Here is a 12,809-nt window from a genome sequence, read left to right on the forward strand (position 1 = left end):
TTAGTGGTCCCCTAATACTGTATCTGAAGTCTCTTTTATATAGACCTTAGTGGTCCCCTAATACTGTATCTGAAGTCTCTTTTATATAGACCTTAGTGGTCCCCCAATACTGTATCTGAAGTCTCTTTTATATAGACCTTAGTGGTCCTCTAATACTGTATCTGAAGTCTCTTTTATATAGACCTTAGTGGTCCCCTAATACTGTATCTGAAGTCTCTTTTATATAGACCTTAGTGGTCCCCTAATACTGTATCTGAAGTCTCTTTTTAATACTTAGTGGTCCCTTAATACTGTATCTGAGTGTGTCTTTTGTTTTCGCTTCATTTTTGTCCCCCTTTTGGAACCTTTTGATACCTTTTTGTTACCGTTTTGTCGTCTTTTATACTCAATATATACAGACTGGTTTATACTGCTGAATACTCAACATATCGACGGGCTTAAACAGGGAATAATGGTGGTGTGTGTGTGTGTGTGTGTGAGATCAGGTGAGTTACCTGGCGATGCAGGACAGCGTGGACCGTGACCCCTGTAAGTTCGGTGTTGTGGCTCCGAGGCTCACGCGCTGCAGGCATCCTCAGCCAGCATCAAGATGACCCTGCTGGAGACCATCTCCACGCTGCTGGAGACACAGAACAACTTCCTGTCAGGTTCGTACATCCTGACAGACTCAGATTATTATTCTAAGAGTCCGACAACATTATGGGATGGATCCCTACAGAGATAGACCTTTTAGTTAAAGAGTAAGATCCTTTTAGTTTAACATGAAACAGCCCCAAAATCCCCATGACCAAACTACAGTAGCCTTCACGCTTCAAAAAGCGAAGGTGTACAAAAGGCCGTCTATCAGCCGTCATTGTTGGAGTTCATACGTTCTCTTAATACATCCACGAGTTCATACGTTCTCTTAATACATCCACGAGTTCATACGTTCTCTTAATACATCACGAGTTCATACGTTCTCTTAATACATCCACGAGTTCATACGTTCTCTTAATACATCCACGAGTTCATACGTTCTCTTAATACATCCAAGAGTTCATACGTTCTCTTAATACATCCACGAGTTCATACGTTCTCTTATTACATCTACGAGTTCATACGTTCTCTTAATACATCCACGAGTTCATACGTTCTCTTAATACATCCACGAAGTTCATACGTTCTCTTAATACATCCACGAGTTCATAATGCGTTCTTAATACATCCACGAGTTCATACGTTCTCTTAATACACCCACGAGTTCATACGTTCTCTTAATACACCCACGAGTTCATACGTTCTCTTATTACATCCACGAGTTCATACTCTCTTTTAATACATCCACGAAGTTCTTACGTTCTCTTAATACATCCATGAGTTCTTACGTTCTCTTAATACATCCACGAGTTCATATGTTCTCTTAATACATCCACGAGTTCATACGTTCTCTTAATACATCCACGAGTTCATACGTTCTCTTAATACATCCACGAGTTCATACGTTCTCTTAATACATCCACGAGTTCATACGTTCTCTTAATACATCCACGAGTTCATACGTTCTCTTAATACATCCAAGAGTTCATACGTTCTCTTAATACATCCACGAGTTCATACGTTCTCTTAATACATCCACGAGTTCATACGTTCTCTTAATACATCCAATGCACACGTTCGCTCTTTATACATCCACGAAGTTCATTACGTTCTCTTAATACATCCACGAAGTTCATACGTTCTCTTAATACATCTACGAAGTTCATACGGTCTCTCTTAATACATCCACGAGGTTCATACGCTCTCTCTTAATACATCCACGAGTTCATAAGCTCTCTTAATACATCCACGAGTTCATAATGCTCTTTAATACATCCACGAGTTCATACGTTCTCTTTAATACATCCACGAAGTTCATACGTTCTCTTTTAATACATCCACGAGTTCATACGTTCTCTTAATACATCCACGAAGTTCATACGTTCTCTTAATACATCCACGAAGTTCATACGTTCTCTTAATACACCACATGAAAGGAGGAGCAGTATGTCCTGTATGTCCCTTACCAGCTAAGGTATTTCAAGAGGGTGCATCTCTAAAAGCAGAGCTAGAGCGTCCATGTTAACATGTTGACATGAAACAACCTATCGGTGCACCACGGGAACTCAAGCTTTTAAAAACACAATCATAATTTACATAACCAACCATACAGGTTCATTTCATCTGAAGGGGAGACTCTGCAGGTGAATGGGTTAAATAATGTAACTAATACATATATCACCATCAACCTTCCCCATTTGATTACTTTATTGAGATAATTGATATTTTTATGACAAGTTTTCAAACATTTCATGAATATCTTTTGGTAAATTTAGGAGAAATCTACAGACACATATAAACAAAGTGTAGTAAAATAAATGGTTTCTTTCCACTAATCTGAAAGAAGACATGTTAACACATTTTAGATTGTCCTCTTGTCATTTTGAATACATTTGCCATATTGTTCTCTTATTTTATTTTGTTGTAATAAATATTTGTTCGTCCTCTCTCCCCCTTTAACTCTGTATTGATTGGTCAGTAGGCGGTGCTTTAACACTGAGTATTGATTGGTCAGTAGGCGGTGCTTTAACACTGAGTATTGATTGGTCAGTAGGCGGTGCTTTAACACTGAGTATTGATTGGTCAGTAGGTGGTGCTTTAACACTGTATTGATTGGTCAGTAGGCGCTTTTAACACTGAGTATTTATTGGTCAGTAGGCGGTGCTTTAACACTGAGTATTGATTGGTCAGTAGGCGGTCTTTACACTGAGTATTGATTGGTCAGTAGGCGTGCTTTAACACTAGTATTGATTGGTCAGTAGGCGGTGCTTTAACACTGAGTATTGATTGGTCGTAGTGGTGCTTTAACACTGAGTATTGATTGGTAGTAGGCGGTGCTTTAACACTGAGTATTGATTGGTCAGTAGGCGGTGCTTTAACACTGAGTATTGATTGGTCAGTAGGCGGTGCTTTAACACTGAGTATTGATTGGTCAGTAGGCGGTGCTTTAACACCGGTTGATCTCTGATCTCCAACTTAACCTGCTCCCGACCAGGTTAGGCGTTCAGCATGAGTTACCACGGCGATTGAACCCGGTAAAAAGTGATCCACCTTCGTGAAACAGAAAACCCTGGGTTGAACCTGAAGTTAGCTCGTTAACCCCAAATCTTCCTTCATAGTACAGGCCTCTGGTGTTTGCTCTGGTGCTTTGGTATCTGGTGGTTTGTGGCCATTCCTTTGTGGTGTAGTGGCTCCCTCTGGTGGTGTGTTGGGCTGTATTGAATCTAGCTCCTTGAGGGTTTCTTGGATTAAACTGTCTACTGAACAGTGTTGGGCAAGTTACTTTCAAAAGGTAATACATTATAGATTACTATTTACTGTCATTTGGGAGTAATTAGTTATATTACAATATTACTGTCTCTGAATTGTAATGCTTTACACTACTTTTGCATTACTTTTGAGTTACTTTCACCAAAGTAACAGCAGAAGTCTGACTTGGCATCTAGCTTGTTAAATTCACCACCGGATCAATAAAGTCTCCTCTTTATCCACTTTAATACATCTTAGATTATTCATAATAATTTGTGTAATTAATATTAATATGCAAAGTAAGTAAAGCTATAAAATGGATAAGTAAAACGTACAATAGGCAAGTAGGAGAAAATGAAAATACTCATTTAAAAGTACTTTACAGTTGTATTGAAGTACAGCATTGTTGTAAAATGTTTGTTTAAAGTACATGAATAAGAAATTCATGTTTAGTTTAAAACATTCTAAAGGAGTTTGCACACCGCCCAACATTCTAAAGGAGTTTGCACACCGCCCAACATTCTAAAGGAGTTTGCACACCGCCCAACATTCTAAAGGAGTTTGCACACCGCCCAACATTCTAAAGGAGTTTGCACACCGCCCAACAAACTCCAAAATTCTAAAGTTGTCAGTTGGTCTTTAGAATGTTAATAAAACCAACTGCCAGTCCACACTGCCCAGACAGTAACAGACAAGACTGACTTTTATCACCTATAGTCCTACCTTTTCTTTTTTTGTTTTGGTTTAATACAACATGGATGAAGTGGAGACATTGTTGAATGTGGCCAGAGTAGTTCTGGTCTACTTGGCCTGTAAAGCTACATGTACAGGATGGACGGCAATCAAGACGAGCCAGGAGGAGACCGTGGTGTAAACCTTGGGTATTGCGAAAAGCAAAACAGGGTGTCTATCCTAACTTGTGTCAAGAACTTCGCTCAGAATATACTCCAGCTTTTGCGAATTTTGCCCGTTTTGCTCCCCAAGCTTTTGAGGAATTAGTCACTATGGTTACTTCACCAATTGCCAGAAAAAACACCCATTTTAGAGACAGCATTTCGAGCTGTTAGAATGATGCCATTTGTTGGAAAATGGGCGACATTGGTCCGACATTCTCCAACTCCACCAGACCAGACTGGACATGTCCAACTCTACCAACTCCACCAGACCAGACTGGACATGTCCAACTCTACCAACTCCATCCATCAAACACCAACAAACACAGATGGCCGGCCCACACTGACCCAACTGTTGGTGTTTGTTGGCGTTTGTTGGGGTTTGTTTGAGCAGTGTGCAAGCTCCTTAAAGCAAAGGTTCAATTATAGTGTGATTAAAACTCACTATTTACATTATTAACAGTACTTGATTTACAGCTGATATGAGAAAAAGTACACAACCTTATTTGTTTAACAGTAATTTAGTTTTACTGCGAACTGTCACAGGAAGTGCTTTTATTTTGAAGGAGCTTACACAGAAGTTGTCTGTTGTGTACTCGTGCTAGCTTACTGAGATGAACATGAGACGCTAAAGCTTAAGTTGCTCACTTTCTTGTTTGTTAAACTGCAAAATATTGAGCAGTAAATGGTCACAGTAAAAGACAAGCGTTTTTTGGTCGCCATTCGAAGCCATGCCACTACAGGCAGAGTTACTCTCCACGGCTGATAAAATGCAGTCATATTGACGTGTAGTAAGCCTCAACATTAATTCCTAACATGTTTCTATCTATCAGCAGCTCTAACACACTGCTCACCCCTCGCAAATGTATCTGTCTCTGCAGTCATCTCAACCAGCAACAGGAAATAATACTGACGGCTTTGTTTTTCCTGTGAAGAAATGTTTTGCGTTAAAATGCGATGTTACTGAGATTGTAACGGGTATAATATTACCGAAATGTAACTAGTAAAGTAATACATTACTGTAATTGTGTTACTTTTGTAATGCGTTGCTCCAAACACTGTTACTGAAGGTGATCGTTGTTGAATGGTTTTGGATTTGATGGCTAGCTGTTGGCGGTGGTGTAGGCGTGGGTCTTTGGGGGGCTGCTTAAGTGGTTTTTGGGGTTCTCTGGTCATCTGTAGGTTGTCTTGTAATTGTTCCTGTGATGATTTTTGTCCGGTTGTGAGTTTTTTGTTGCTGCCTTGCAGGTTTTTGGGGAATGGAGCAGTTTTGGTGGTGGGTGTGGGGGTTTTTCTTCCATTGATTGTGTCCTTTTTGGTTTTTCTGGTGCAAATGTTGAAGTCCAGATCTTTTCATTTCTTCCTTGGATAGGGGTCCAGTTGCCATTTTGGCGATTGATGTGTAAGCGTGATTGTTTGTGTGGGATTGGGAATGTGTGGGTAATATTTGAACTAAAAAGTGCTTAGTGTTACTAGTTAGTGAATGTGACATAGTGCAGCGATTTTCATTGAGACGTCTTTACATGAATCTAAAGCTACGTTCACACCGCGAGTTTAAATGCCTAATTCAGATTTTTTGCTGATATAATTTTTTTATGTTTGGCTGTTCACATGACCTTTTAAAATGTGTCCTATATCAGATTCCAGCCCCCCCCCAACAATCACAATGATTTTTAAAAAAAATATCAGTATTTAGCTGCTTTCACTATGTTTTTTATATTTTTTTTTTTTTTTGGTTGCTATAAAAAATTAAAGAAGGTGTTGTGGAAAAAAAAAAAAAAAAAAAAAAAAATTGGTTTTTTGGGTTTTTGGGGGGTTATGGCTGCAAATTCACTCCAGAGGTCTGTGTGACCGGACTACGGGCCTCCACCAGAGTTTCCTCTGGCTTCGTCCTGCCCCGGCATAGTTCACCATCTTTCTGGTCCTATCGCACGTCTCAATAAGTCAAGTAAAATCCTCCTTGGTTGTTCACACTGCGGCCGCATTGAAAAAAATCTGATCTGGGTCTGATTCAGGACCACATATGGAAGTGGCCTGAATCGGATTTGAAAAAATCAGATCTGGGCTAGATTTGAGTGTTCACACTACTTCTGAAGAAGTCTGACCTGGTCACTTGACCCCCAAAACTCTGATTTGGGCCTTTTTTGCCTGCAGTCTGAACGTAGCCTAAAATCACAGAGGCTGACCTGTCATCATACACACATTATTTCGAGAGGGGTGTGTGTGTGCGTGTGTTTAATAGTGTGTGTATGTGTGTGTCTGTGTGTGTATACTGTATGTGTGTGTGTATATGTGTTGTTTGTGTGTATTTGTGTGTGTGTGTGTGTGTGTGTGTGTGTTTGTGTCTCTGTGTCTGTGTGTGTGTGTATCTTGCTACACATTAGATTGTACTATGTATTTGGGTCATTTTATTATGTTTTATTCAAATTATAATCATAGTTTTTATGAGAAGAGATGACCAGGACAAAGCACATTTCCTTGCATTCTCTCTTTACTTTGTACTTTTAAATGCACTTTACATTACACTTGATCTTGAAGTTATTATGGTCTGTTTCTGCCTGTTTAGCTATTAGAGTTTCCTAAATGACTCAGTAAAGGAGAACTCTAGATTTAGGGGGACTGGCCCGGAGCCTGAGACGCTTCTGTTTGAGGCTGCTGCATGTCATGGTGAGTGCTGATTGGCTGTTACTCGTCTAACATCTACCAACCAGATAGTGTTGTGGGCGGGACATGAAGTGAGACTCAGTGGTGAGTGAAACGGGAGCAGAGGGAGAGACTCAGAGCTGTAGCTGAGACAAAGTACAACACCTTTTATTTCATTAACTTTATAATGATATATATATATATATATATATATATATATATATATATATATATATATATATATATATATATATATATATAGTGGGAACTGTTGCTTGTTGTTGGTGTTGGGATCTTCTTTTTGGGTTTTGATAATTACATTTTAATGTTCTTTTATTCAGCACTTTGGTCAGATTAATGTGTGTTTAAATGTGTTCTAGAAATCAACTTTACTTACTGAAAGTTAACATAAGAAACATTTTACAGACCCAGAGATATGTTGCTTATAATAATTAATCAGAAATCACAATCAGAACAAGTTTTTTAGATAATTAATGTTTATTAAACAGACAATAGATTATAGATACAGACCAAGATATAATAACAAGTTTATAACACTGACAACACTGCAAGATACAAGTATTATAAATCCATTAAAGACAATTCATATTCCTTCATGTATAATACACAACATCACATAATCTTTAGATTCAAAATACGTCTGGAACACACACACAGTCAAGAAAAGATCAACTAACTCAATCTATATACAATATCATGTATACAATATCATCTACATATATACACAACATACTAATACAGACAGATGTTCACTTCTAACATTCAAAACTTATTTTATATTATTATAATAATAATTATTGGGTATTTATGTCTTATTTCATTTCTGTTTGTCGTTTTTGTCTTTTGTGTTCTAGTTTAAATGTTTTCTCTGCATGAATGTGTCCCATCCCTTTTTTTAAAGCCAGTGTATACCAGGCTGTATTAAAAGCCACACTAACACAGTTCTCTCTGTTGACACACACTGATAATGACCATAATCATTATCATGAACTACCACCAGTACTCCCTGTCTCCCACAGAGATATTAGAGATAGCAAGGGTACCATTATTGCTCGTGCCTGCTCACTCTGCTCATGCTCTGATCATACCATACACTAAAGATTCTTCCCTCTGTTCTGTTAGACTTGATAAACCAAACATGCCCCTTACCCTTTCCCCAATCTCTGCATCTGAGGTGACTTCTTCTCCCTCTGAGGAAGAGCTCTACAGCAGGGGCCAAATTTAAGGGCCACACAAACAGAAAATAATGTTGCACTCTCATAGAGGCTTTACAGTGAGTACAGACCTGAGTGATTTAACATTAGGATAAAGAAAACACCTGTGAGTAGTTTTTGGTCTACTGAAGGATCAGTCTGGTTTGGATTGGCCTAGGTCAGAGGAGAGCGATTTAGACCAGCGTGGGCCCGTGAGAACCAACCCAGAAACCACAAGGAAATGACCAGGAACCAGGAAACAGGAAACCAGGAAACCCAGGAAACGAGGAAGCCCAGGAACGGAAACCGGAAACCCAGGAACGAGGAACAGGAAACAGGAACAGGAAACCCAGGAACCCAGGAACCGAACCCAGACCCCAGGAAACGAAACGAAGAGGAAACGGAGGAACGAGGAAACGAGGAAACCCAGGAACCCAGGAAACGAACCCCAGGAAACCGGAACATGGACCGAACGGTCCAGGAACGAGGGAAACCCCAGGAAACGGAACGAACGGAACGGAGGAAACGGAACGGAAACCCAGGAAACGGTCCAGGGACCGAACGAGGGAAACGGAACGGAGGAACCCAGGAACAGGGAAACGAGGGAAACGGAAACGACCAGGAAACAGGAAACAGGGAAACGGAAAGGAAACAGGAACAGGAAGCCCAGGGAAATAGGAATGAACAGGGAAACAGGAAACGGAAACAGGGAAGGGAAACAGGAATTAGGGAAACAGGGAAATGGAATGGAAATGAAATGGAATGAAACAGGAAGAATGGAATGGAATGGAATGAGGGAATGAAGGAGGGAATGGAAATGAATGAAATGAAACAGGAATGAATGGAGGGAATGAATGGAATAGGGAGCCTTATGGAATGAATGGAAGGAATGGAAGGAATGGATGGAAGGATGGAATGGACACAGGAGCCGGAAAGATGGATGGATCAATACCCCTGCCTGAGGCCGCCTGCACGTCACGGAGTGCCGATCACTGATCCTTGTCCACCATGCTAATCCCCATAAAAGTGAGCCCAGGAACACATAACAACAAACAGAACACCCCAGGGAGCCGACAGGAAAGGATGACAAGGACAACATGACCCGACCACAGACTGGCCGATCCCAGACCACGAGACGATCCCACACACACATATTCAGAGGAAACCCCAGGAACGGACCCGGAACGAACAGAGCCCAGGAACCGGAAACCAGAACGGAAGGAAATGGACGGCATGGACCCGAGACAGACGACGACCAGACCCAGGAAAATGACCCGGCAGCAGCCGAACAACCGACCGACCGAGGCCCCCAGGAGAACCACCAGACCGAAACTCCCAGGAAACCGATGGAGCGAACCAGGAAAGGAACGAGAAGAAGTAACCGGGAGCCAGGAAACAGGAAAAAAAAACGATGAGAAGGATGGAAGGGAATGGAAGGAAATGGAATAGGAAATGAATGGAAGGGGAAAGAGGGAAAAGGAATGGGAACGAGCTAGGGGAAAGGAATGGAATGGAATAGGGGAACGGAATGGTAGGAAACAGGGAGCCGGGATGGAATGGAAATGGAGGGAATGGAATGGGGAGTTAGGTGAAGGGATGAGGGAGCGGAATGGAATGGGAAGGAGGGAAATGAATGGAGCAGGGATCAACAGGAAAGAAAGGAATGGGAGGGATGGAAGACCTGTAATCAATGTTCTTTACACGAGTCTAAAACCACAGAGCCTTACTGGTCCCTACACATATTCAGAGAGGAGGGAGGGGGTGTGTGTGTGTGTCTGTTCTCTGTCTGTGTGTGTGTGTGTGTGTGTGTGTGTGTGTGTGTCTCTGTCTGTGTGTGTGTGTGTGTGTCTGTTCCTCTGTCTGTGTGTGTGTGTGTGTGTGTGTGTGTGTGTGTGTGTGTGTGGGTGTGTGTGTGTCTCTGTGTGTGTGTGTGTGTGTGTGTGTCTGTCTATGTGTGTGTGTCTGTGTGCGTGTCTCTGTGTGTGTGCGTGTCTCTGTGTGTGTTTCTCTATCTGTGTGTGTGTGTTTGTGTGTGTGTGTGCGTATCTGTGTGTGTGTGTGTGTCTCTGTCTATGTGTGTGTGTGTGTCTGTGTGTGTGTGTGTGTGTGTCTCTGTCTATGTGTGTGTGTGTGTGTGTGTGTGTGTGTGTGTGTCTCTCTCTATGTGTGTGTGTGTCTGTGTGTCTCTGTCTATGTGTGTGTGTGTGTGTGTGTGTGTGTCTGTGTGTGTGTGTGTGTGTCTCTGTCTATGTGTGTGTGTCTGTGTGTGTGTGTCTTTGTCTATGTGTGTGTGTGTTTGTCTGTGTGTTTTGTGTGTGTGTCTCTCTTTTGTGTCTGTGTGTGTGTGTGTCTCTGTCTATGTGTGTGTGTGTGTATCTGTGTGTGTGTGTCTGTGTGTCTCTGTCTATGTGTTTTTGTGTGTTTTTGTGTGTGTCTCTATCTATGTGTGTGTGTGTGTATCTGAGTGTGTGTGTCTGTGTGTCTCTGTCTATGTGTTTTTGTGTGTTTTTGTGTGTCTCTATCTATGTGTGTGTGTTTCTCTCTGTGTGTGTGTGTCTCTGTCTGTGTGTGTGTGTGTGTGTGTCTATGTGTGTGTGTGTGTGTGTGTGTGTGTGTGTGTGTGTGTGTGTGTGTGTCTGTGTGTGTCTTTGTCTATGTGTGTGTGTTTGTCTGTGCGTCTCTGTCTACGTGTGTGTGTCTGTCTGTGTGTGTGTGTGTGTCTCTTTCTATGTGTGTGTGTGTGTGTGTGTGTGTGTGTGTCTGAGTGTGTGTGTGTGTCTTTCTGTGTGTGTGTGTGTGTGTGTGGGTCTGTCTTTTCTTATCAAACATGACTTCTTTATCTCATCATCAGAGGAAGCGTTGCAGCACCAGCTCTCTATCCAGTAATCAATGTTCTTTCCACAAGTCTAAAAAAGTCTTAATGTTAGCAAAACAGTGGGCATGTATTTCTCTATCAAGAGGAATGTTACACAACATCAGCCTGATATCTTATTAAGTATTTGGGCATAATTATTGATTCTAATTTAAGTTTTAAAAAACATACAAAAGATATCCCATTGTGTCAGAGTTAGTTTAGCTAATTTTAGACATAAGACAACAGTTACCAATAGCCGCAGCTAAACTGTTTTTGCATTCAATGATCTTCTCACATTTATCTTACTGTTCTACAAGCTGGTCCCAGGCAGGTGGGACTACGCTAAAACCCTTATGTACCCTTTACAAACAAGCTGTGAAAGTTCTTGACAAAAAAACAAGAAACTACCATTACTGCACAATCATAAAAAATCACAACCTATTAACCCTTGACAGTTTTTCTGTTTTGCAGACATGTGCCTGATGTATAAATAGACCCATGATGTTGCACCACCACCACTCAAGCAATGTGTGTCATGTTGCAGAGATAATGTAAGGCTCTGCAGTGCTTCTGTAAGAGGTGACTGTTACACTCAATTTAGGAATACTACATTTGGTCATTCAGCTTTTTGGTCAATCAGCTTTTTCATTTACTGTAGTAGAAAAGTGGAATTTAATTCCACTTCATATTAAAGATTGTGCAAGTCTTAGCCATTTTTAAATGTCCTTAAAGACTTGGCTGAAGGTGAATTAGCTATGTGATCATTGATCTTGTAATAACATGGAATGTATATTTTGTATTCTGGTTTATATGTGACGTAATGGTTGTTATATGTTGTTTATTGTTAAGTTTCTATCTGTTTTGATAGTATTTTCTGTATTGTCCTTTTATCTCCCTTGCCCAGGGACCACAGATGTAAATTAGCTGTATAGCTAACTCTGGTACAGGGCCTAAACTGTGCATGGTCCCTGATAAATAAACTGATAAATTAAATAAAAAACCAAAGAGGCTGACGGGTCTTCATACACACATTATTCAGAGAGGAGAGAGTGGTGTGTCTGTATGTGTGTCTCTGTGTGTGTGTGTGTGTGTGTGTGTGTGTGTGAGGAGAGGGCCAGGGCAAAGCACATTTCATTGTATTCTCTCTGTACTTTGTACTTTTAAATGCACATGACAATACACTTGAACTTGAACTTATTATGGTCTGTTTCTGCCTGTTGACTCATTAAAGGAGCGCTCCGTTTTTTCGGGGGACTGGCCTGGAGCCTGAGACTCTTCTGCTTGAGGCTGCTGCATGTCATGGTGAGTGCTGATTGGTTGATACTGTCTAACATAATTTTTATAAAAGTGTAGGTTTCCAGAAATATAAATATAACAAAACAAAAACAGAACAATTTACGGGTTTAAGGGGTTTTTTGTTGCTTATCTTGAAGTTGTTGATACTTTTGTGTGTGTGTGGTCTTGTGTGTCTCTGTGTGTTTGTGTGTCTTTTGTATGTGTGTGTGAGATGTATGCTTTGTGTATGTGTATATGTGTTGTATGTGTAGGCAGTTTGTGTGTTGTGAGTATGTGTTGTGTGTGTTTATCTGTGTATGTTGTGAATGTGTGTGTGTATATTTGTGTGTTTGTGTCTGTTTTGTGTATGGTGTGTCAGTATTTGTGTTTTGTCAGTGTTTGTGTGTTTTTTTTTGTGTGTGTGTGTGAGTTTGTGTGTATGTGTGTGTGTTTGGTGTGTGTGTGTGTGGGTGGTTAGTTTCAGTTCCAGTAAAATGTTATCTATCAGATCTCCTTGCAAACCGGCAGCTTTTTATCAAACATGACTTCTTTATCTCATCATCTGAAACGCTGCAGCATCAGCTCTCTATCCAGTAATCAATGTTC

At 40.8% G+C, this 12,809-nt stretch overlaps 1 long non-coding RNA gene across 2 annotated transcripts in view; it reads left to right on the plus strand.

Annotated features, from left to right (window-relative positions):
* The window catches only part of LOC120554704, a 23,455-nt gene extending 11,226 nt beyond the window's left edge, over window positions 1–12,229 (plus strand). Inside the window, exons 5-6 of one of the 2 annotated variants that reach the window (XR_005638563.1) lie at window positions 11,400–11,479; window positions 12,160–12,229. This is a non-coding gene — a long non-coding RNA (uncharacterized LOC120554704). Of the gene's footprint in view, window positions 1–11,399; window positions 11,799–12,159 lie in introns of those variants that run through there. The other variant, XR_005638562.1, reaches the window with a different exon arrangement.
* The last annotated feature ends 580 nt before the right edge of the window (window positions 12,230–12,809 follow it).

Source organism: Perca fluviatilis, chromosome 24 (genome assembly GCF_010015445.1).
Source record: "Perca fluviatilis chromosome 24, GENO_Pfluv_1.0, whole genome shotgun sequence".
NCBI classification, from domain to species: Eukaryota; Metazoa; Chordata; class Actinopteri; order Perciformes; family Percidae; genus Perca; species Perca fluviatilis.